The sequence below is a fragment of the Protopterus annectens genome, chromosome 9.part0, assembly GCF_019279795.1.
Source record: "Protopterus annectens isolate FY-2018-M chromosome 9.part0, PAN1.0, whole genome shotgun sequence".
Taxonomy (NCBI): Eukaryota; Metazoa; Chordata; order Ceratodontiformes; family Protopteridae; genus Protopterus; species Protopterus annectens.
In genome coordinates, this window is record NC_056743.1 from 1027199356 (window position 1) to 1027226505 (window position 27150).

Below are 27150 nucleotides of genomic sequence, written 5' to 3' on the forward strand. Positions count from 1 at the left end.
TCCCATTTGCTGCCATTACAACTGTCTTATCTGTTCTCAGTTTCATTCTTTGTGCTTTCAGTTTTGCACTCCATTCCCCTATTACACACACACACACACACACACACACACACACACACACACACACACACACGCACACACTCAAAATATGAATACAAAGTGGGAATAGTTTGTGAGGAATTCCAGTTGTATACACGAGCCATTGCTTCACAGGTAATCTGGGGATACAATGTGGAAAAAAAGAGAGGTATAAGTTTGTAGATTTGGACGTTGCCTTTTATTTTGGTGCCCTCACCATTGCTCTCTCTCTCACTCTTTTCAATCTGCCAGGGACGTATATCTTTGCAGTATGGTGGTCATTGATATTACTGTCCTTTAGGGTAATACAGCTGTGGGTATGGTGATGACACTGCTTTGAATCCCTTTCATTCTAAATGCATTGTTTCTTTTCAGGGTAACAATGGCAGTCCGAATGAAGTTTGGAGCAAGTGGGGAGATGTGGCCTCCCTGGCAGAGGTATTCTTCATGGACTTGCATCAGAGAGGCATGACAGTCAGAATATTCCCTTCAGAGTCAGTTTAAGGAAGGCTGGAATAATTTATCAGATACAGTGGGGCAATAGAGAGATCTAAGAATGAAGAAGTTGAAGAGGAAGTCTCACAAAGGCAGCAGAACTTCCAGAATAAAGGCTGCACTCAGCAGCTCTGCCAGGTAACAACTCCTTTTCCTACTTAGGTGAGTGCAATGTGCAAAGCCAGCCAGTAGATTACTAACTGGTGAGTTTTATAGAAGCACTGAAGCATGAAGGGAGGTCTAGGCTCTTTGAGATGGTAGTCAAGAAGGGATTACCGAACAGTCAGCAGATGGCCAATTATGAACTTGGTGATGGACTGCAGCAACCATTGTTTCTCACACAATTTGCTGGACTACAGTTATAAAAGTGGAGGAGTCTTGGGGCCATAGATCCTGTTGCTAAGGCCTTGCAGTTACTTGATCCATGGAATATAACTATAATGGAAGGCTTGGGAGGTTTCTTTATGCTACCCTATTCTGGGGCAATTGTTTGGTTGTATCTAGATTACTAGATTAGTCATGGACAGGAAATGAGGGGGGTGGCCTGGTGGATAGTCACTGTCCATCATTTCATCATTTTCATCTCCTCCCTTTTTTCTTTACTGGCCAGTCTAAAAAGGTACACAGCTGTTAGACCATGCTGTCAAAAAGGCTGTGCTTAGTTTATTGATCATAATTATACCAAAAGCACACTGAGGGTATGCCAGTCCTGCAGGGGTTGGACAGCCGACTGGTGTGGGCTGTCTGTCACACTGCCTAATTAGGGTCTGTTCAGCATACTGAGGCTTCAGAGTGGTCACTATTGTTACGGTCTTTTATGAGCTGAGAAATCAAATGTTTGTACTGATGCTGCTGATTTTGATTATGTTACAAAAGTTATATTTTGTTATCTAACACAATGGTCACAATGCCTATAATATATGTATTGTATTTTGGTTGGGTTTTTGAAGTGAGGCCAGAGGTCGAGTAAGAGGGCATAACATACTGAATTATAGCTCTGATACTATATGTACAACTATCACATGCTAATGAAAATGGCAAACATTGCCCAGAACGATAAATTGCTTTTTACATTACTATTTATTTACATTGTTTGAAATGCAATGAATTAACCAGTATTAGAATAATAGCATTGTACTCTGGTTAAACACAGACTTTCCACAGTAGTTTTCCAAGTCAAGAAAATTTTAATAACTCTTCCACAGAAGTGTGTGCATATGTGTGTGTGGTGGTGGGGGTGGGGGTGAGGGGCAAATTAAAATGCTTTCAACTTCTCAGTTTTATCTAGCACTGTCAGCCAATTGAAAAACTCAACTTTTTTTTAAAAGCTCAGATCAATACTATCTTTGTAAGTCTTTTTTGTAAGTTACTAAGGTGCTGTAGTTGCCATTGACTAGTATTGTGTAGATACACTACCACGTTTAAACATTCACTAGCTTGGTAGCTTTTCCATAACAACAGAACATGGAAGGTATAGAATTAATTTCAAATAGTAATCTGATATACACAGGCAAGCATTTATTAGTGCTTATGTTGTGAATTTTTTAGAATGATCATCAAAAATGTTTACGGATAAACAGATGCTAAAAGAACATTTTTATGGAAACAGAGGTCCAGCACCCAGCATGACCATTAATTAACCCTTCCACTCTTGGCAGCATGTACATTTCCATACAGACAGTGCCAAATTGACGGTTCATTGTATACTGTTTAAGCTTATTTGCACAGTGCAAACATTGCAGTTGCCTGCTGGTTGTAATGATTAAAGTGAAAATGATTCTGCCACTATTAAAATTTTCTGTGCAAAATGTTCCTGTAATATTTCAACAATTTGATTGATAAGGAAGTATGGGAGTACAAAATGATATAAAGATTGAATATTATGATGGAAGGTCGTTAGTTGCCAAGTTTAAGAAGCTGGATCTCATTATGTTTTTTTTTTTTTTTTACATGCAATTGAGGAAGACACTTTTTACTCCAGTTAACTGTAAAATGTTGCAGACAAAAGTACAGTATCTGAAGCAGTAGCAGAGTTGGCTAGAACTGGGATGCAGAAGGAAAACTTGCAGCAAACACCAAGGTTTGATGTTAAAGGATGCACAGAAAGCATCATCCCTGGTTTGGCACCTATGTCTCTAATGGACACATGTAACTTATAAATGGGTTCATCTCCTAAGCCCCTGCTTACACTTATCAAGGGTATCAGAACTTGTCAGAGGTTTGGGATGCATGGCTAGGCTTAAAAAGGCCTAGTAAACACCTATGAACCTATAAGATATGAAATTGGGTGTAGTCCAGGCATATTGTACACATGCCTTTTTTTGTAATGTGTACAACATGCATGGATGCCACGCCCAATTCGAAATCCCTGTGTGCACGGTTGAGCTCCAAGAGCTTATGCACAGGAGATGGCAGACGGAAGGACTATAGATAAGACGGGACTGTGAACAAGAAGGAAAGTAGCGGTGTTTTTCTTTTTTGGATATAAAACCATGGAAATAACTCCTGCACGCCCCCTGGTGAGGTACAGTGTTTATAACTGAAGTTAATTCATTAAACTATTTCTATTATCCAGTAGAATGTATACATATAATTTATATTAAAGGACAGAAAAATTATGGAATGCTAATACAACCAGCCAGAAGCATAGATTCTGTCAGTGCTATATTAAAACTTTGTGTTATATAATCTACATTTATTTCCTTACAGCATTTGGTTACTGGAATAGTCCAAATTGGCAGCAAGTCCCATTTCAGGGGAAGCCTGGGGAGAAAGGCTCCCTTTCAACAGCAAATATGTTGTACAAATGTTCTTATTCATACAAACAGTAAAATAAAACAGTTAGTGCAATTTATGCAATCAAAAATAAAAATATATTACAATCAATATAATTTGTACAACAATTACAAGAGCCAGACAGCATTAGAGAAACATGTTACAGTGGTTTTGATAAACAGCTTTAGAGAACATTAGGACTATAATTGTGTTTGTGCAGTAAGCACTGGGTTTAACTGAAATACAGGAAGTCTCAGGCCACTAGAGTACTAACTGAAGAATATTAAATAAGTGTATTACTAAAATCGAAAGTTGAGTGAATTGAAAAGTGGGGGGAAGGATACCGAAGCTTAGGTTTGCATGTGGTATGTTAAGGCAGAAAGGTAGTTGGCTTTTGTAGCTCCTGGGGCTAATCCCCATAGTGGTGCACTGCTTTACCAGCTCTTCATTTGAAGGGCAAAAAAAGTCCTACTTGAACAGACACTCTAACCAGATACATGATCCTGCCCCAGCTCTTTAATAAAGCAGCAGAAAAAAATAAACAAAAAAAATAAATAAATAAAAGTCCACTCTTTGTACAGACACAATAACCAGGCAGCCAGATAACACATATACACCCCCCCCCCCCCATCCATTCTGCCTCAGCTCTTCAATGGAAAAGCAAAAAAGGTCTGCTAACCTGGCTCTGAAATGGAAGCCAATCAGGTCCCATTTCTGCACTCCGCCCCTGCCCCTCCTTCCTGCGAATTGAATTGAGGGGAATACAAAGAATCAAGTAAATCTTTTTTCTGTCTTTAAACTGTAGCAAACTGCTTGTTGCTAATGTAGAAAGCGGTTGCTACAATTTAAACAGCACGGGGAGTGCTACAGTGTGCAGGTCTGACTGCAAATGCAATACCAGCTTTTAAAAGCCAATATGACCTAAACAGTGATTAGGATCAGTCTCAGATGGACAATTGCCCCCCAATACTTTGCTGCATCTCGGGCAGTTGTCCTCTTCACTCTGTCCTAGCTACTCTAGTGGGTTAAGGTAAGAATTATGAAGACAAGTGAGAAGTTAGTGTACAGGAGAGAGATTATACAAGATTATCTAGTATATAAATTAGCTGCTTTAGTAGGACGGGACAATTGTGAGACTGATATCTAAAATTACTTAAATTGTGTTGTATAATGATATTTACCTGGGAAGGTACATTTGAAAAGTTGAAAGAAGATTTGGTTCTGTTTATAAATATTTTCAGTGAGAAATAAGATATTAAGCAGGATCTGCCAAACATTCTAAAATATGTGAATTTGTAAATTATACGATAGACTATGTGAATTAGAGGGTATTCATGGACATTAACAGTTCAAGAAACTGCTACATAACTGGTATACATTCCTAACCAGTTATCAATATTAATGAAATCAGAACTGACCAGCAATGAGGAACATGACTTTTAGGTGTGGAATCCAGGTCATAAAAATTGCAGTACCAGAAAAATATTGATGCTAGATATTGCATGATGAAGCACAACATTGAAAACTATGTCACAGAATTTACTTACTGCATAAAGAAACAGGTATTTTTGGTTGCAGTTTCCAAAAGGGAAAAAATGAGATTCTCTTTTTAATTTGGGTTAGAAATTCAAAACTAATGCACAGAAGCAGAAAATTTAATGAGAGATGGTTTGTGCAGAAAGGATAGGGCTGTGAAAAGTGAAAGTCAACAGAAAGAGGTTCCTAATTCAGCCAAACTAATATTACAATACATAAAATCTGCTGTTTTGGAGCGTTTAAGTGAAATGTGTAGAAGATTCTTTACTTGAAAAGACTCAATAGCAGAAACAGTGAAAAACAAAAGAAAGACAATCAAAGAATGCCGGGAAAAACGATCCCCAACTTTTTATTCAAAAGTGAGAACCTGTCCTTTAACTATAAATAGCATTCAGAGTTTTAGCAGGCAGTGGGGATGGATGGAATGGCACAAGCAGCAAAGAATGGATTTATGCTTGATGCAAGAAGATAGGTTTCTCAGAACAAGGTAATATAGTGAGGGAGAAACAATGTTGGTCATTTTGATAGGAAGACTGGTCCAAGGTAGTGATTTTTGTGCAAAAATGCAGGGCTTCAATCCCTACAGAGGTTTGATGTGCCTCCCAGAAGAGTTTTATGTCTGAGAATCAAACCAAGGGAAAGATGAAATTAAGATGATTGTATATTATATCCCTACAATATCAAAAGCTTGGATATTATTACTGCAGGAAACAAGGCAGGATCTCATATTAAAGAACAGACTCTGTGGGAGAGTTTGAAGGGTGTTCCATAGGTATACACTAAAAATCGCATTAAAATTTTATTTGAAGGATTCTTTTTTTTTGTACAGCCATCTTTTATCACAGTAAAACAGTGTGCAAGAAAGGAAATGGGATAATATTTTTCTTAAATGTAAGCGGTAACATAACTTTTTGTAGAAAAAATAAAGAAAAGTTGAATGGCGGGATTAGCATGGACTTTCAAACACAAACTAGAAATATAATGCATGTGATAAACATAAATAAGATGCATTGAAAAGTTTGAAATGCAAATTTATTTTAATATATACATTATGGGGTTTTTCAGTGGGATGAAAAATACAACTGTTATTGGAATATTGAAGAACCATGTAAAAGCAGTGTGTATTAGCAGAAGGTTCATTTCTTTGTAATAAAATATATGCATGTTGTCATTCTATGTACTTCATTAAGTGCCATGGAATTTTTAATATCCCCCTGAGCTACCACCGAGTTAGGAAGACAGGACTTCAGTTTAATGTCTCATTGGAAGGACAGTATGTCCGTTATACTGGCTTCTTCCCTTTAAAATGATGCACTGAACTGTTAATACACCTGGTGTGGGAATAGATTATACAACATTCTGATCTTTCTGTCGCCAAAAGTCAATACACTTCTGACTGAAGCACTGATAGTATCCACTAGTGCTTTCCTTAATCCACTCAGTTTTCACCACCATGGTCGACCTTCAGTATTCATGGGGAAACACTCAACAGATGATAGGTAAATGCTGCTTATTCCTTAAATCTTGATACCCATTACATAATCAGCATCCATGTGAATGACCTTCTTGCTGTGTCAATCATGTCCTGCTGGCCACACCTACTACTAGGTAGGATGTAAAGTAAGTTAGTGAGGAGGGTGAAACTGACTACGACCAGAAATAACTTTTCCCCCTTGAAAAATCATGTACATAATAGTCCATTGTTTTCTAAAAGTGATAATGGCATGCAGTTTTTGCGGTTTACTATCAAAATGTCATAAAACAATTGCATTCATGGTCATAAACATGAAAGGAATACGCAAATGTAAAATAAAGTCTGCTGACAACATCGACTCATATACCCGACAATTGCTGAGTCAATGTTAATGTCAAACACAAAAAGTACACTGCAAAAATGACACCACGTCTTCACAAGGGGGCAAGCCCCCCCCACACCCACTGATAACTATATATTCCAACTCAAAGATCCCGCTACAATGAGGAAAGGGATAAATGTCCCAATCCGCACTATACAATGATCTCTAGCCCTTAGATCAACTTCATATCAGTGAATGCACAGTGGCATTCGTTGATATGAACTACCGACAGTCAGCAACATGACAGTCAATCATCTGCCGTCTGATATCCCTTTTGTAGAGCATCTGAATTCAGGATATTGATAGTAAACCAGTTTTTGCATCAGTTATGAAAAACTTAATTTTCCAATTTTTCATTAATGGAGTGTTTTTTTTGGGTGAGGGTATCTCTTTTTTTCTGTATTTGCTATATTATTACTACAACTGTACCCCCATGTTTCTGTTTAACACAGTTTATGTCTGCTTTTCCTTGACTGCTGAGTTACTCATCAATATATGAAGGAGGGAAGAATGCAGGAAATGAAGACACATAACTAGTCTTCAGTATCTCATGTTAATCATTCAATTATACAACAGGCTCATTACCACATTAAATTAAATTAAATTATGGATGTGTATTGGGTATAGAGATGCTTATTCCAATTTAGGCACATAACAACACTGTATCAGATAATTAAATACAGCTTGTTCTTTAATGCAGATATTCTGTGGTATTCAATCACTATGGCTTTGCATTGTTTAACCAGAAATACATGGAAATTATATTTGTAGAGAGCCATTTTGATTGAGGTCATTCTAAAGCTTGTTAACAGGGACAATTCTGGAGTAGTCCTCACAGGAGAACAAATTCTACAACTTCAGCTACATAAAGATCGGTTCCCTGCAATATCATTAAAACGCATAGAAATAAAGGAAGAAGAGCACCATTTTCTAGAAGTTTCAGACTCTCCTCCCCCTTTTAAAAATATTTCAGCTTCTCAATGAATCTCCCTCTAGACTATTTTAACTGCTGGAAAGGAAAATTAGAAATATGCATGTAATTAGTAGATACACATGCAAATATAAGTGCATCACTAGAGATGTGAATGAACGTCAAAAGCAAAAACCTAATCAACACCTGTTAAGTAAATTATGATAAATCTCACATTAGAAACCTATCATGTGATTCTGCAGTGATGATCATACTAAATGCTGGTTTACAAATGTTTTTCTCCGCTGTGTCTTGCCAGCATTATTTTCATTTTCCCTTTTTGTCTGTTATGTCACAGTGCTTCCATCCATGATTTCCCTTCAATGCTGATTGTTTTCTTCTTCGAGGTGATGGTATGCAGTTTTCCCATACAGACCAGAAGGCGGTAATAAGAGTCTAGCTGTCAGCAGTTCAAATGAATGCCAGTGTACCAGGCAAGATGAGTTAGAGAAATTCTGTTTCACTCAAATGCTAATTTTTCCTTTCACTTGCGATCACTGAAGTACCACATCTCTCAGCCTACTTCTGAACACAAAGGTGGTGTCTTGAGAGATGCTGACCCCCTCCACTTTCAACAAGTAGGCTTCTGACATTATGAGCTGCTTGCAAATGAGGGTGGGTGATTTCATGACATGCAGTTTTATGCTTCATTTTACTTCACTACACACTGTTTTCCCTTACGCTACTCAGCAGCGAAGCCCTCTTATACTTTTACTCTGCTCCCCAGTATGATATGCAAGCAAATACAGAAGGCACCTCCCTTATACCATTCTAATTTCACAGATGGATAACACTCCTACATACAGATGTAGTCACTGCTGTCCATATTCAGCAACTGGTACCTTCAAAAGGCCAGTAGAAGACACAGTTTGTGCATCTCAGCTATTAGAATGCAGGATATTAAACAATTCCATGAACACCATGCCTTAACACATCAAGGCATACAGTGTGTTCTCCAAAACACCCTAAGCATGTCAAAAACACACAAGCCTTCTGTGTCATATCAGACATGCAGTCCATAGCGGGTGCTGCAGCATGTATATTTGCATATATAAAAGTACTTAATGGTCTAGATCATCAGCAGTGAATACTTCAGTAACAAATGGTTCTACTCAATCTGATGCCAGGTAATCGTATAATCAATACAGGTATATAATGTGCAGGTACTGCTACTCACATTTCCAGTAGCAGCTAATCGTGCCTGCTATCCATATAGGGTATGATAATCATGCAGATCTCATTGGTAAGTACATGCAGCATATGCAGAGTTGCACTGTGTAACTGTATGTTCTCATGACATTAGATGTGCACACAGAGCAGAGCATCCATCTTGTTTCACTCTGACCAACAAAGCTCATGCCACTTACCATCTGTACCCTGTTTGTTTCTAATTAGTTAACTGGGTGAACCTACTAAGTACAAGGAATTGTTTGTGTTGCCTTGGGAGCACTACCTGTTTAAATGTCTTGCTCAAAGTCACACAATGAGCAATTGCAGAGAGAGGGAATCAAACTCAGGATATCAGGATGAAACTTGATAGATGCTCATAGCCTTAATACTCTATGATATACTGACAGGATAATAGCATTCTTATGAAATTACTGAACAGCAGAGGAAATAAGCACAATCAATACTTTGTTCAGGCTAGAATGGTGGATCATGCATGGTTCAGGCATTTGCTCACTTCCTTTTAATGCTCCCTGCTGTATAAATTGTTGGGTTACATAAATGCAGCATGGTTATCTCACTGCAGACCATGAGATAGCACCAATGGAACATAATCCAGCACATCTGGCAGGTAACTATATCAAGTATCACTGTCCATATAAACATAACTATTTTTAGAGGTTTAATAATAATGTAAAATGACCAGGTAGCCCAGAACTCACAGCAAAACTTTCATTACCAAAATTAAAAACTAAGGTTAAGTGCTTTTGTCATCTACTGATATCTTCAGAACCATTGAATAAAATGTAATTTACAAGTAGCAAACAAAAACATGTATGCACACACACACACAGTTCTATTTTGTCCAATAACAAAAAACAAAAAATTTCATATCTTCCAATTGAATACCTTAGCAAAACAACCAATGAAAATCCAGAGCTAACCTCCATGTATAATGAATAGTAAAGTACATACACACCTACAAGTATTGTTCAGTGAAGTACATGACCAAGTAAAGACCGATCCTGAACTGTAAATAAAAGGAAATGACCAACCAAAAACAGACAATGAAAATCATACAGCAAAAGATGTTACAATCTTATAGCTCTATTTTTTCAATTCACTATCAATCAGATGGATTTGTTAAGTCCTGGTGGTATTGTGGCATTTAATTTCAACTGCCACATCATTTCACGTTGCAAAAGGTTGGTTTTCCAATCCCCCAATAAGAGATCACACCCCACTTGTTCCAACATGCAAAAGTTAAATTTAACAAAATCACAGCACGTAAGTACGTCTAGCTAATGCACTCTTATTATCTTTTTTCTCAATGTTGTAAACATGCTGATATATCTTTTGTTTAGTTGGCTGTTCGTTTTGCCAACATAAAAAAGCAGTACATGACCTGCACCACTGCATATAACCCACCCAGGCAGATGTACAATTAAATCAGCTGTGAATGGCACTGTTGTTAATTAAATAGAAAAACATTCACACTGACATCAACGTACTGACACTGGTGACAACAATCACATTTAGTAGTACATAGGAACCCTGTAATGTTGGACTTGTTTGTTTTTTCTAGGATCCTTTTGATGTTAAGGCAGTTCTTAAAAGTGAAAGTGGGGAGTTGACAAAAGATCGATTTAAATAATCATCGGACTGTAGTATAGACTAGTTCTTGTTAAGTATCCCCTGAAATCACTAGTAAAATGTAGCACCATGTTACTGCTGAAATTATTAACAGATTTGTTAGAAGGCTCCGCATTATCATCAACTCTATAGAACTGCAAACCATAAGTGATGATCGCAGCATACTTGCAGGACCTCTCTTGAATAACTGCCTCCCATGCTTCATCAATGATGTGGGCTGGGTAGCCTCTTTCCAGAAACATGGATTTTAATACCTCCAGTTCCTGTAAACATCTTTGATAGTCAGAAGTGAGTTGGCAGATATGGATAAACTGACTTTGCACCACACCCAGCTTCTAATGCAGGGATGGTTAATCTGGAAATGCAAAAATGAGTTACAAAACGCTGATTTCCTATAAATAGTAGTCATAACTGTATCAAAATTGCCCTTCTGTACATAAATATCAAGAACATTCATTCCTCTCTGATTGACCTGGTAGGTAAGTTAAAAAAAAAACATGGATGTCCTCTCAAGATCTTTCACAAAATCAGTAATTAAATCTCCATCCCCTGTCCAGATGAAAGAAATGTCATCTAGGTAGTGAAAACAGTAGGCGAAGTGTTGAAAGAGGTCTAAAAGGAAAACAAATTGTCTCTTCCATCTGAGTAGTACTGTACTGATAAAAATGGGGACACAAGTGGCCCCTATTTCTACTCCACAGAGCTGTTTCTAATATTCACCCTCAAATGTTATAAAGTTATTGTCAAGTATAATCTCTATAAAGTCTACAATGAGGGAGATGTCACTAGCTGAGAGTTCTTTGTATGCTGAAATGGTATCTTTAAACCACTGCATACCCTCTTCAAAATTCTTGACATTACATGTAACAAATATATGAGGTTACTAGACCACAGTCTCCCAAGTTTGTCTAAAAATTTCTATGAGTCCCTAATAATATGACTACAGTTGTTAAATAGACCTTTAAGTTTTCTGTCTACAAATTTGGCAAGCGGTTCTGTAACTGATCCACTAGCAGTGACTATAGGATATGGGGTGGGGGTAGGGGGGGCGTTCTCCAACATTGGAATGTATTTTAGGTATTCCAAATATCTTTGGGATATGTGGATGTTTCACTTTTAGGAAGTCATACAGACAAGGTGATATGATGTGAAAAAGAAACAGTTCATCTAACTGTACATTAATTGGATGATAAGCTATGGAACATAATCCAGCACACCTGGCAGGTAAGTATATCATGTGTCACTGTCCATATAAGCCTAACTATTTTTAGAGGTTTATTACATTTCTAGTCCATATAACCCTATCTGTCTCCAAGCCATAGGATATTATATAGTCAATCATGTACCATTGCATGAGTGGGTGATTTTTAATTATACACTGAAAAAAGTCTTGATTTCTTTCAGTTTACTTATAAATTTCTTTTTAAACTATAATACAGTTCTGACCCACATGGACTGTTATCAGACTTAGGCCAGAGCACTCTCTCGTCAAGTGGCATGCTCAGAGTCACACAGTATACAAATGGAGTCTGACGGAATCAAACCTGAGACTATACGAAGCAGCTCATTTACACCTCATAGCATTAATTGCCTGAGCGAACTACCCGACTGTTGATTAGCTGTTATCTCTGAATTAGAACTAGCTAGTATAAACCATCTTTCAGCTTTTCCTGGTTACGGGTCGCCACAGTGGAACTCCGGTCCGCTAATGATTGGCAGTAAATTTTTACGGTGTCGAGTTGCCAGCCCGGGACCCAACCTTCAAGGAAGGCACACGCACTCATGCATGCACCTACCTGCATGTCTTTTAAAGTGACTTCGACTGCAGAGAGGACATGCAGACTCCACACAGAAGGCACACCAACCGAGAATCAAACCAGAGAGCCTCTTGTTGTGAGGTGACCATGCTAACCATTGCACCACCGCGGCTAGTATACAGGTACAAAAAATATCAGTGTGCCTTCCAAAGGAGACCAGCTATTTCATTTCTTAAATCATCCAGTCATCACACGCATGGCAATTTTCCTAAAGAAAAAGTGAACATCTTAACTAGGTCCTAAAATAAAGTTATAATACATAAAAACTACATTACATTTGTTTGTTCTGATAATTAGATATTCCCTACATGTTGAAGAAACACACTGAAATATAACGGTGATTCACTGGTTTTAACTACAATCTTATGGTGACCTGCAGTTCAAAAGTCTCTCTTTGCATTGCCCTGTTGGTTAGCCTAATCTGTTTCAGTAACCCTTTCACACAGCTGACCTCAGGATATGAAAAAGACCCTTGATATGAGAGTTCTTAAAATCACATGATGCACTCATTCTGGCAGTGGACGGAACATAATTTTGAATCCATTCATTCCATGATGGAATCACTACATGGTAAGCATTCTGAATGCTGATGCAGTTGTAACCAAGCAGAAAAACAAAATAAAAAAGCAAGGATACTTGAGTGCCTTGTATCATCTTTTAATTAAAGCAGAAAAATGATAGTATATATAGTTACATACAGAAAGGAAGAACACGGTTAGTTAACTATCTAAATACCTTTCTGAAGTGTGTATTAAAAAAAGCACGCATGTATAAATAATATATGGGAAATCAGTCAAAATACTACACGCATACACGCATACACACATGCACGCACGCACACACACACACACACACACACACCTTATTCATTCTCTCTCTCTCTCTCTCTCTCTCTCTGAAACAGTGATATCATTTTGAATTAGGTTAAAGCACTGATTTATTAAAAATCAAACACAATAAAGTCTTTTTAAATATACATATAACTCATACAACTTAAGCATGTACATGTCTTATTCCGAATCTTTAAATGGTATCCATTTTGCAAGTCTTTATACTATGGTAAGCATTTGACAGTGATGGGTGTTGGCTTAGACTATTAATGTATGGCTGTAGAAAAAAATTAAAGGTACGTGAAATGAAAACAAAGAATTACTGAAAAATTTCAAAGGAAAAGAATAACTGCATTCCAAATGACTTGCTAGACTTTGTGTGTGGCCGATGGTGGGAAACTTTGACAGTCACTTAGTAAGATGTATTTCAGAAGGTTTGCCAGTGCAAAAGTTCAATGCCTGTTTGTTTATCAATCAACACAACTAAAGGGGCAAGTTGGTTTATTAGTGATGTTTCTTTTGAGAAGAAGAACTACATGACCACAAAAATGGTTGTTTTCAATACTTATAATAAAACTACTTGCATATTGTTTAATATTGATCCAACATAAGATAATCTACCAAAAATATTTGTTTTTAAACTGGATAGTGATTTTAAATAAGCAATGCAAAATCTTCTTTTGATGTAAAGAAGAAAACCTTTGCAAAAAAAAATCTTGTTGATTTTGAATGAAAATGTTAAAACTTAAAAATAGTGCTATGGCATATCTTTGACATATGACAATACTATTAATGAAGGAGAAATGCAACGTCTACCAGACATGTAGCTCCCCGATTACAGTATGTAGTGCTTTAATACCATTTGTTGCATACAGCAGCACCAGTGATGGGGAGGTGCATATGCCTGACAAGTTACTCCATGATACTAGAATGCAGTCATGTGGCACCATTCTGTCATGCAGTAATTCTCAATGAAAAGTGAGAGAGTACCTTTTTAAGACCTCTGCACCTGTATGACCATGTCTATACCATAAATTTATCATGTAGTCATATTGTACCATTTTGTCATATAGTTATTTTCAATGAGAAGGTGCTACTATCTATTTTTAGCTTGGACTGCTTTGGCACAGTTCTAACATGTGGCAATGACACAGATGTAATGGAAGAGCATTCCTCTGACAACTGTTGTACAGCATAAAAGCACTACATTAATGCATTCTTATCAATCTGTCTTATAGACATTTGGTAGTCACACCACCTCTATATCTGGAGAGAATGCATACATTCTGTTGCAGAAATAATGCTTCAGATTGGTCAGTGGTAGTTGGCATCAGCGGAGGTGCTGCACCTGACTATGTTATCCCTTGTTATGGTTACGCGTCACCTGCTTTGTAGTAGCCACAACTGATAAATGTCTGTGCAATACTAAATGAATGCAAGGGATCATGAGCTATCTTTGGTGCTGCAGTGTGCATGTCAACATGGCATGATGATAGGGACTGGTAGCTTCACATTCTGTGGGCAGTCTGTTACACTTCAGTTTGCATGTTACATGATCAGTGTATGATGTCGAACAATGGCTTTGCTATGCCACATTCTTTCTGTGGCCTAAAGACAGAGTCCATGATACAGGATTCATACTGATGTGAAAGAGATGCACCATGTACAGCAGAGCAGAACCAAGACCACAATTAAACATGCCAGCAAGGAACGTAAGGACACCATTAGAAAATGTAAATCAAAGTACTACAGATACAGTAGGAAACCACATATCTTTCTTCACTTATGTCAGCAAGTTAAGAAATAATATTCAACAATGCACTGAGCTCATCCATAACAACAGTATCGCACATTCCACTCCTAATGATTTAGCCAGTATATTAGACACATTTAGAGCTGACTTTACTCCATCGACCCATATTGTTGTGCCCACTATCCCTGAAAATTTAGTTTCCTTTGAAGTTACTTTGGGATAACACTCAGAATACTCGTGGAAGGCTAAAAATATTTCTGTGAGAACAGATAATATACCAGACTGCATTCAAAGACAAGTATGCACTATCTGAACCTGTACTTAAATTGTTCAACCTTTGCCTGCCTACACGATTTGTGCCTGGGGTACCGCCTCTAACTTCCCTACACAAGGATAGCCCCTATACAGAGCCAGGTAATTACAGGCCCATCAGCTTTTCTGGCCTTATATGCAATGTATCATAATAGAACTCATTTATACAGACATAAGCAACTTGTATGAACTGGAACATGCACAGTTTGGTCTTATGAAGGGCAGGTCCTGTCTCCTTAACCTAATAAGCATCTTTGAAAAGGTGATAAAGGCTGTGGACAATTGTACTCTTTGAAAACTACTTATCTTGACATGTCCAAGGTTTATGATACTATTCCCCACACTGGTATTATTGAAAAATTAGACAAAATTAATATAAACCTCTATGGTATCCACTGGATTAAAAACTGACTCTCCAAACAAATCACAGGTTGTGTGTCACTCTCTGAATGAAGAATTGTAACAAGTGCTGTGCCACAGGGATCCATCCTAGGGCCTATCTTTTTTGGCATTTATTTTGCAGACATCCAAACCTATACCCCAGAAGTGCAGCTAGCTATGTGTGTTGATGATTGTAAGCAGGGTTCTGTTATCCACTCATCAACGGATGCTAAACAGAGCCAGTAAGGGTTGAAATGTGTGCTTAGCTGATGCACTGAAAATGATGTAAAGTTAAATGCAGAATACAGCATTTGAAAAAAGCTGCTCCTACCTCATATGTTATATTATAAATGGTATTCCTCTTAAGACAGAGAAAATCATAATAGACCTGGGTACTTATGTGGAAAGCTCTCTCTCATTCAGTCATCATGTTTCCACCATAGTCAGGAAATGCTTCTATATGGCTCAGACAATTACCTAGATAATATCTTCAAGAGCCAAACAAGTAATTCTACCCCTGTATTTCTTCCTTTACCAGATTCATCATTGAATACAGTGTGCAAATCCAAGCATATCACTCAGTGGAGAAAGGCCTCAAAGACATATAGCCAAGAAAATTAATGGTCTTAATATCTTCAACTATCCCAAAAGATTAGCACGAATCTCCTTGTACTCAGTAGCCTAGTAGTTGTTCCCAGGTGACCTGCATCTAGCTTTTCACACCACAAAATATCCAATCCTATTTGACTTCCTGTTTTTTCACAAGATCAATGCCTCTACAAACATCTATACTACCTAAACATACACCAAAACATAAACAAAGCTAGCTGGAAGGATAGGTTCCTAATGCAACATATTCCCACCCTATGGAATAAGTTGTCTCTAAAGGTCAAAGTACTACTTTGGCTACCTTTAAGGCCAGCCCTGATGACTGGATAGGCAGAGACAAATTTACACCAAACTTATCATGCAAGACCCTGCTCAATTTGGGAGGTAAGCAGTATTAAGTGTTTAACAAGGGTGGCATGAACTTTTAAGTTTGTCTGCTTAAAGATGTATATGGCTAGGCATCTTATTCAACTTGTGATCACTTGTCTAGTATTAGTCCTATGTACAGTTTACTTTTAAAGTATAATATTACAGCAAAAAAATATTATCCATGCTGATAAAAACACGCATGTATAAAGAAAAAGATTAGGGAGAATTTTAATTTTTTTTCTGTAAACAACTGCAGACTCTTGCTTTCTTACTTGAAAACATTAACCCAAACTCTATAACTACAGAGTCATTTTATAGTATACTGTTCAACTTATTATGTAAACCCTTGCAGCATAAACACGGTCAGATTCTTTTATCTGCCTATTAGGTCCCTAAGTTCTGATCACTCACAAATTTCATAGTGTCTACTACCCCTTATTAAAAACTACAAACAGCACAAGCTTCTAAAAGAAGGGGACATTCTGTTCCTGACTGTTGGAACATAAGTTGATTGTAATTCAAGGAAGATAATAAGTGAGAAGCAGAGACCTTTCATTAATTAGTGGCAGACTTCAGTGGTACAGATGGTCAAGATTTCTGCAGGTTTCAAATAAAGACCTGTCCATAAGAACAAAGTGTAAGTGAAACTCGATGACTATCACATTCAAGAAAACAGATAAAAGGGCTGCAGATACAAAAAATTCTACTTCTATACTTAAAATCAGAAACAAAAGCACAAAAATAATGCCTCAGTGCAACACAATCTGTTTATCTGAAAATGCCAATGAGTGTTCTCAGCTGCAGTTAATTCAGCCACTATTAAACGGAACTGATGCTGAGAATACAGAATGAGAATTTAGTAGGTGTGTGTGTGTGTGTGTGTGTATCAGTGTGAGAGAGAAAGTGCAAACAAACTCAGCATGATGCATATTATAAAAGTTTATTTTATGATGCGTAACCTAGGAGATATGTTTGGGGAAGATTATTAAATCCTAGCTAGATTTGCTTTGTGAATAAAATCCAAATATTTGCTGCAAGACCATGACGCTACATTACTTCTGCATTACAAATGGATTCCTAGTGGGTTTAAGAAACAGAAGAACACTAGAAGGGCATTAGACCAGCTTTTTTTATACCTAACTTGATGTACTGTTCCTATGCTAGTTTGGGCTCTCTAACAGAAATGTGACAACTATTCCTGCGAGTCCTAACACCAGAAATAAACTGATTCAAAAAAAAAAAAAAAAAAAAAAAACACACCCATCTATATGAGCAGCTGTGTCCTCCATATCCCTGATATATGGTTTACCTTCAAATTGTCGAAAGCATATCCTTTGAATGTGCAGATACGCGAACAGTTTACGTGAATTCTGTCCCACCAACTTCTCTAAATTAAAAAAAAAAAACGCGAACGCCAACATTTCCGACTGCTCCACAGCTGAAGCAAGTGCTATCATGGGTCAAAAGGGGGGGGTGATATTTTGTTAGTCGGAACATCAGCATTCGAGATTTTGAGATGTTGCACTTTGCAGTTCATGTAAGCTGTTTCAGGGATGTGGCTGTCAGAATTATGAAGGTAAATCTACATATACTCAGTCAGACTGCTGTGTTTTGCAGAGGAATGATACTCTGAGAAGATTTTGGACTTTTAGCTCCACTATTCTATGTAAATAAAGTCCTCTGAATTCCATTAGGCACACAATCAGCTGTTTGCTACCCTATACTGGCGTAGTGCAGCAAACATCTCCATCTCACACTGCTACTGGAAACACAGTTGCTCAAGCTGCCACCCTTTTTATAAGTATGCTCTTACTGGTACATATTTTGCTCTCTGTATTATAGAACTATTTCTTTTCAGACTTCTTGAACAAAGTCATTCTATCAGATATTCTCTCCATTCATTTATTTCATTCAGATCATAAAATACCTTTGCTACACCTCCAAGTCTAGGAAGTTGAGACTCATTAACTAAATACTTCTCTCTGGTTCTTGAAAACTGCATACACTATGATTGTTAGTATGTTTTCTGCAAAGTTCCCATGAAACGGAGGTCACCAGAGCTACCAGAAGTCGTCAAGGTGACAGTTCTCCAGAAATTTACGTTGTACAATAGATCTTCTTAGGGAAATACTTTTATTAGCTGACCTACAAAGAAAAAATTAAAATCCATGACCTTTGATTAATTGCAGTAGAAACAAAACTTCCATCTTACAGTTAAGTTCACCAATATGGAGATGATATCATGAGTGTGGGACTAACCATGCAAAGTTCTTTCCCCGTGTGCATGGATGACCTTAGGCACAGGCCATCTGGGAGGCTGCCTAGGGCGCCAGTCGGCCAGGTACTTTTAGAAGGCTTTTCCTGTTGAGAAAAGAATGGTGCCTGTACAGAAAGCTCTATACACGCCACTGAAATGCAACACTTTTCATGGTACCTGATGTGACTTGTTTCCTGCCCTCACACACAGACTGTTGACTCACATTTTCTGTGTTTTTGGCATGAGTATGTGTGAGGAGTCAAGGCTTTGCAAATGAGTAGAGGATGAATGAACAGTGAGAGTCAAGAGAAAAACAGCACCCAATAGGGATGAATGAAGAAAGATGAATGCCTTACAGGTTTCTGCAATGGACTTTACACCTAAAACAAATTTTGGACTCCACCTCATTTTTTAAGAGAAATGACATGCCAGTGCTACCTTGTCATTTTTTCATTACTTATTCTGGCATTGCAAGACTAATACAATTTGTGTGTAGCAATTTCTTCAGGCTACATTTGCATGAATCAATTGCTGGGGTTGCTTGTGGAATAAAGTGACTATTGCTGTTTACTTATTATTCTCACTTTGCAGAATTAATGTGTTTTGTATCAACTATCTTGCAATACTTTAATAAGTGGCTACTGTTTTATGCAGCAAAACTGAAATACAGAAGTGGCTATAACTGCTGGATGGGAGCTGTCCGAAGATGAAAGTAACCCATCATTTACTCAGTTTAAACATTCCGTAGTCTGGACTGCAAGACTAGTGTGGATCGGAGACGGATCCAGCAGTAGGCGACCTAGGCAGCTACCAAGGGCTCATTGTTTGGCGGAGGGGCACAGCATTAATTAAAAAAATGTTAAAATAATTTAATTAAAGAGTTAAATGAACTATATTTTATATCTCTGCTGCACCTGAGTGCATCTTATGGCTGTGTGTGTCTTTATTTCCAGCCAATGTGGACACATGCAGTGCAATGTACGAGAACACTGGAACAGCATTATGAAGTGATGGGGTACAAGCTGGGAGCCTTCAATTTTGTGTGTGTGTGTGTATGTGTATACACGTGTGCCAAGAGCCTTAATCCTCTACACTAACCACCAAACCCTTATAGTTAATCATTAGACTTGATTCAAAAGGTCTGAATTGGGTACTTTTGTCATTCATTTGTTCATACATTTTGTTTCACTGCTTAATGGAAAAAAATTTTCAAAAATGCACTCTAATATTGCTGAAACACATTAAATCAGGAAGGTGAATCAATTAACACATGCCTTCATGCATGGTCCTAAAAATATATGCAGGTGGGCCTATGGTACATCTCAGGGACAGAGCTACACTTAATTTGCCACTGGCTAGGTGCATTTTCAATGAGTGTGAGTCTCAATACATTTTCAATGAATGTGAGCTTCAAGGGAAGAGAAATTAAGCTTGTTTTCAATGTGCAACTGTTTTGTTTAGCAAATGGCCATCAGTGTGTGCACTATAAAATTTGAAAGTACTGTTATTAATGCAACAGGTAGCACACCTGACTTTGGTGCAGACACCTGTGGGTTTTACTTCCACACCACACAGATGGATTGTTGACAAAGCAGTTCAGTACAAGAAGGTTGGCTGCACTCCTGATTGCATTATACTTTGAATGAGCTGTTAAACTGAAACTCCATCTGCTTGTGTTGATGGTAGGTGCTGTGAAATCTTTTACATCCACCTGAGCTATTGCAAAGGGTATGGGGAGCTCCCTGATTCCCTGGTCAAAATTCCTGTAGTAGTATAAATACCACCAAGGGTCTCCCCTGAAAAGAAGCTGCTAGCCTAGTACAACTAACGTGGTCAAATGATAAATACATTAAAAGTTTTAAATTAAGTTCACATCTCCATCTTCATTTTAAAAGTAAAGGAGAAAATAGTATGCATGTTTTAAACAGCTTTTATGGTAACTGGGGGAGAGAGACAAGAAGTGGGACACTGGAATGGCTACCGGAGTGGAGGGCTGGGCCATTACCCTGCCTAGGAGCCTATTTGACTGTGATCCAGCTCTGGTGTAGAACTGTATGAAATAAGAGGGAATACTTAAGTACTGTCACCAGTATTATTCTTTTTAATCTTAACTGTGTGCCAGATATATACACAGTCAGTAAAGTGCCTTCAATTGATGGGAACAGGGGCCATATCTGGATACAAGTGACTTACTCCTGTTGTTGTTTGATTGCAGTTAAACAACAGTCACTGATATGGAGTGCCTCTAATAATGTCATACAAGGTACTGTGTTTGCTGAAGTCGGTATAAAACAAGTATTGCCGTAGCTCATGTGTGTGTATATATCGGGGAGGGAGGGCAGCAGTATACTTAAGTATAACAAGTGGGCCATAATTTCATTCACATTCCATCACAAGCATTAACACTGTAAATAAGTGTCTGTCTTTGGTGATCTGATAGAAGCAGGATGTCTGGAAAAAAGTAAATGGTCACTGTTACTAGCATGGCAAGTACCATTGCCATCTCACAGCACATAGCACTTGTTGACCTCTTGGTTGTGGCTTCTTATATCTTTTGGTTCTCTGTGTGGGTTTATCCATTTGCTGTGGTTCTATCAGCACTCAAAAACATGACATAGATGAAATGGCAGTCATCCAATTTGCCTGCAAAAGTGTGTGTGTGTGTGTGTGTGTGTTCTGAACTTGTGCATTTTGTGACAGACATTGCCTTTAGACAACGTTAGTGTGTCTGCATTTGGAAAAAAAATTATACTTAGCCAGACTGTGTCATATCACAGCCTCACTGACTCTGTTCAAGAGAAATCTTGACGAGTGGATGGGAGATCGTAGGTTTACCCCGGGAATCATCTCTGTGTCACTGCTGGACAGAGGCACAGCAAACTAATGGGTATAGTATTCTCATCCTAAGGGGTGGTGAAAGCCACACACACTCTGGCTAGGCTTATAAATGCCCTAGGGCAGATAGCCTAGTATGAACCTATGAACCAAATTAGGTAGTATCATGTTACCTAAACTCACATCCCTATCACTAGCTCTACGATCGCTAACCTTCCTAACTTTCTTACAAACAGACCTACTGCTGCACAACTACTCCTATCACACTACCCACACTAGCCCACCCTCTCAAACCCACTCACACTTCTACATTTGCCCTACAATCATAAATCTTACAGCTACATATTACTCACTAACAAAAATTATGCTATCTCACCACACTAAGGAAAACTCTCCTAGACCAAGCTCACAAACAATTAATATTAAAAAAACGCATACTGACACTCCTACAAACTCTGCTAACCTCTGGTGACATTCACCCAAATCCAGTCCCCCCCCCCCCCTCAGCCAGACAAACATCTGACCTGCTAATCCTAAATCTCAACATAAGAAGTATTACCAACAAGCTAACAGACCTACATGCATTAATAGCCCACTACAACCCTGATGTACTCACCATTACAGAGACCTGGCTTAAACCAAGTATCCAAGATGAAGACTCTCCCCCCCCCCCAGGGTATAATACACTTAGATCTGATAGAACAAACAAGAAAAGAGGATGAGTAGCCATTTTCTTTAAAAACACCCTTAACCTCCAGCTTCTGCACACCACACCATCCACTTTTCAAAATGCTGAAGTCCTATTTTCTGTCCTATCCATAAGAAACACCAAGAAGATCAATATAATATGCTGCTGCATACCTCCAGGCAACAACTCACTCATAACAGAAGACATCCTACACTGGACAAAGGACAATCTACCTCAAGAAACAATCCTACTAGGAGACCTTAACACTGACTGGGCAGCCTGTAAATCCAGCAGCCCCTCTACACATATCAATCTATATGGGTTCTCTCAACTAATTGAAGAACCAACTAGAATAGAAGAGAAAACAAAGAGAGAATCCATACTGGACTGGACGCTAACCAACTATCCCAAACAAAACTATACAGTAGGTTGTCTCCCAGATGACCTAAGTGATTATCTCCCCACCTTTCCACTCCACAAACACTCCAATCAACCCAAACCATTAGTCTACAAATTCGTATGTGATGACCGTAACCTTACCCCATGACACCTAAATGCTGTCCTAAGCCACTGAACTGGAAACTACTATGGACACTTGGGTTAGACCAGGCAGTAGACTACTTCAATACTACCTTCTCTAACATCCTTAACAGTCTAGCTCCCAGCAGAAAGATCAGAGTTAAAGCCAACTACGCACCTTGGCTAAATAGGGACACCAGAACCTTACTAAAAGCTAGAGATAAAGCCTGGAAAATCTGTAAAACTGACAAAACCCCTAGCTCCAGGCAATACTATCATCAGCTTAGAAACAAGGCCAAGGCTGAATCCAAAATAAACAAGCAAAGTTATTTTCTTACCGCCCAAAGGAAATATTCAACTAATCCACAAAAATTCTGGCATGCCATTAACTATCTACTAAACCCAGGCAAAACCACAACTCCAGCACCCAGCTCTACTAACAATACCCTAGACATAGCTTCTCAATTTAATAACCATTTTACTAAATCCATCTTAGCCCTGTCCAGTCAAATAACCAAAAACAGTCTACCTCAATCACAACCTAACATCCTACACCACCCCCTCTTTCAGCCTATCACCAGTGCCCACCTCAACTATCAAAAAACTCCTCATAAAACTAAAGCCAACCACACTGGCAGCTTATAACATACCTGTTGCATACCTAAAAATGGCTAGTGACTCCCTATCATATTCTGTCTCCATCCTTATCAACCACTCCATACTAGAATCCTACATACCCAAACTCTGGAAAGTATCTCACATCATTCCTCTCCATAAAGGAGGTAATTCTTATGAATTCTCCAACTACCAAACTATTGCCACTCTTTGCCCCTTATCCAAAATTCTTGAGAAATGCATCCACTTGCAAGTGATGACATTTCTTAACACACACAATCTACTATCTACCACACAACACAGTTTCCGTCCACATCACAGCACTACCACAACCCTTCTATCCTTCACTAAGTATATAAACCTTCACAGGAATGATAACAAATATGTATCAGCCATTTTCCTAGATCTCTCAAAAGCATTTGATGTGATCTCCCACTCCATTCTACTAGACTCACTATCATCATTATCCTTCACCTCCTCTACTAAAGCCTGGTTCAGAAGCTACCTATCTGACAGGCAACAATCAGTCCAGTGGAAAGGAACTATGTCTACACAACTTCCAACCACCATAGGAGTCCCACAGGGCTCTATACTGGGCCCGCTATTGTTCTTTATTTTCACAACCTCAATAGCTCTACACAACATGCCCCACTCATACAATATGCGGATGATTCAACCCTGATCTGCTCCACCTCATCTTCCACCACCCTACATACACTCACTCAAGATACCTTTAACTCTGTAGAAAAATGGATATCAGGCATCCAACTAATTCTAAATCCCAAAAAGACAAAACTGCTACTATTTACCCATAATGGATAAAAAAACCCTCTCCTTTACCATAACATCTAAGGACGGCACCACCATCTCCTCTTCTAACCACACCAAACTTCTGGGCATTAAAAATAGACAATCTCTACTTTGATGTTCACATCTCACATACCATAAAACTAGTACACAAAAAACTAGGCTCCCTATACAGGCATAAGTCCTTTCTCTCACAAAAAGCAAGAGTCACTCTAGCACAAAACCACCTCCTCTCAACTCTATTATACGCAGCACCAATCTTTACCCAAATCAGGCAATGTGACCTAGACAAACCAGAATCATGCTACAATAAAATAGCCAAGTTTGCTACTAACTCAACCTATAGAACCCATCACTGTGCTGCACTAAAAAAAACTAAAATAGCTTGAGCTACCACAGCTACTTAACTATCACCAGCTGGGCACAGTATACAATATTCTCAAATATCATGAAAAAAAACCCCTTATTATCCAACCTACTTACGGTCTATACTGCAAACTGGTACCTAAGATCCAATGAAAAATCTCTCCTCTCCATCATCAAGGCGAACAATAAATGCAGGGAAAGCACTCTACTCACACACGGTTGCCAGAAATTGGAACTCTCTTCCCCTATCCGTGTCCACTGCCCCCTCCACATCCATATTCAAAAGCTCCCTCAAATTGCACCTTCTTAGTACTTGGTTATGTCTCTGTATCACATAACCCTACCCATACTACTATTAACTCCCCAAACTCCTCTCTGATCACATGCTGAATCTCTGATCCCCTGTAGGCTTGGTCATCTGAAAGGGTACTTTTAACTGTAGAATCTTACTTGATATATTTTCTTCTCTTACCAATGTATACGCTGTCCAGTTCAATTCTCAGCTAGAGTGTCTTCTGCGTGGATACATGCATGAATGGGCATACCTTCATTGAAGGTTGTGCGTCAGGGCTGACAACTCGGCACATAAAAATCAACTGCCAATCATTAGCGGACCGGAGTGCCGCTGTGGCGACCCCTAACCGGGAAAAGCCGAAAGACACAACAACAACCAAAGTATAACTGACATTGTCTTTTTACCCATGTTCTATATCTTCTTTTACCTGGAGTGTTTTATTAATTTCTTGTTATATTACTTTGCTCAGCATATATGATAAAACCCATTTGGTGTATTATGATGGATGTACTGTAACTGACATTGTCTTTGACCTATGTTCTATATCTCCTTTTACCTGGAGTGTTTTTATACTTTTATGTGCTAATATGTTAAACTGTTAAAAACTTTGAATGTTTGTAAATATTACTGTTATTGCATTGTACTAATATGTGTTCTATTTGTTTAATTTTGCTTCATTTGTGCACATTACATTTCTCTAATAACGTACTCATGTTACATCTGTAATTTGCAATTTTCTGGAGCTTTTCTCCCCAGGACTCCATTGAAAATGGGCTCCTTGTGGCCCAATGGACTTTCCTGGCAAACAAACAAGTGACATTTCAGAGGAACAAGGTGGGAGTTATGCTTGTGTTTTCCCTTCACTCTGAATACTGAACACCTAGTGTAGGCATTAAGGAATCCCGGGGCCAGTCTCTCTGTTCAGTATTGGCTTTCCCTATATGCATTCAACATACCTTAACCAACCAAGACTAGACTGTAATCAGTTTTGTGGAAATAACTGCATTAAGCTGGGGGTCCAAAGGGGTTCTAGATGCTCTGAGATGCATTTTACAGTATTTTTTAATTAACAATATCATTCACTGATGGCTTGAACAAAAAGCACAATTAAAGGAAGAAATCCAGTCTTGCTGTTCAACTTTAGTTTTCCATGAATCCTTTCAACACACCCTAACTGATCAAGGCTCACTGTAATAATTAAATTAAGCTGGGTGTCTAGGGAGCATTAGCCACCAAAAGCCATGTGGTTACGGACGCTCTGAGGTACATTTTAAAGATTTTTGTCCAACCGTTTAAGTGAGGATGGCCTGAAGAAAAATTATACATACAGAAAAAAATTCAATCATAGTTTTTTTTTTTTCAAGGAAGAAACAAGTTGTATCTAAGACTCAATGTTCAAAGTTATAAAGGCCCTGATGGTCGTTAGCCTAGTATATACCTATGACCCTATGAACTAAGGTTTAAAATAAAAGTTTCGCTGTTTACTTGTCAAGAATTTCAGTCTACAATATGAAGGTCCCTAAGTTTGATAACTACAGCCTATATTTATGGGCTGTTTTAATGTACATGTACTGAAAGCATCACAGTAACTGAACTGGAAAAACCTCTACTGATAGAAATAATAGCTGCAAGTAGAAATTGCTTTACTAAGGCTATTACTACATGACAGCCAGATACATTTCCTTAGTGTTACAACAACTACACAGGTTTCAATCACTATACCCAGAATGCAAAGCACTCATTTAAAAATCAGTTATTTCTGACTCACATACACTTACTGCTGCATCACATGGAAAAACATAGAATGCATTACTTTTAAGTGAAAAACATTTTTGTAGAAGAATGAGATTGTCTCTTTTTTATTTATTTTTTTAATTTGGACAAATATACTAGAGAAATAACTCTTTGCTATAGTTTCTTTGTGTGTGTGTGTGTGTGTGTGTGTGTGTGTGTGTGTGTGTATATATATATATATATATATATATATATATATATATATATATACACACACACACACACACACGTATATAAGCAATAAGTTTTACAGTTTATCATGTGGTACTATTTGGTCCATTACTTCATGGTACTCATAAAACCTGCAGAGGGACTAAACTGTGACACAAAACTGCTGAAGGTTTATCCTGGAATTCAGACTTTAGCACGTGTG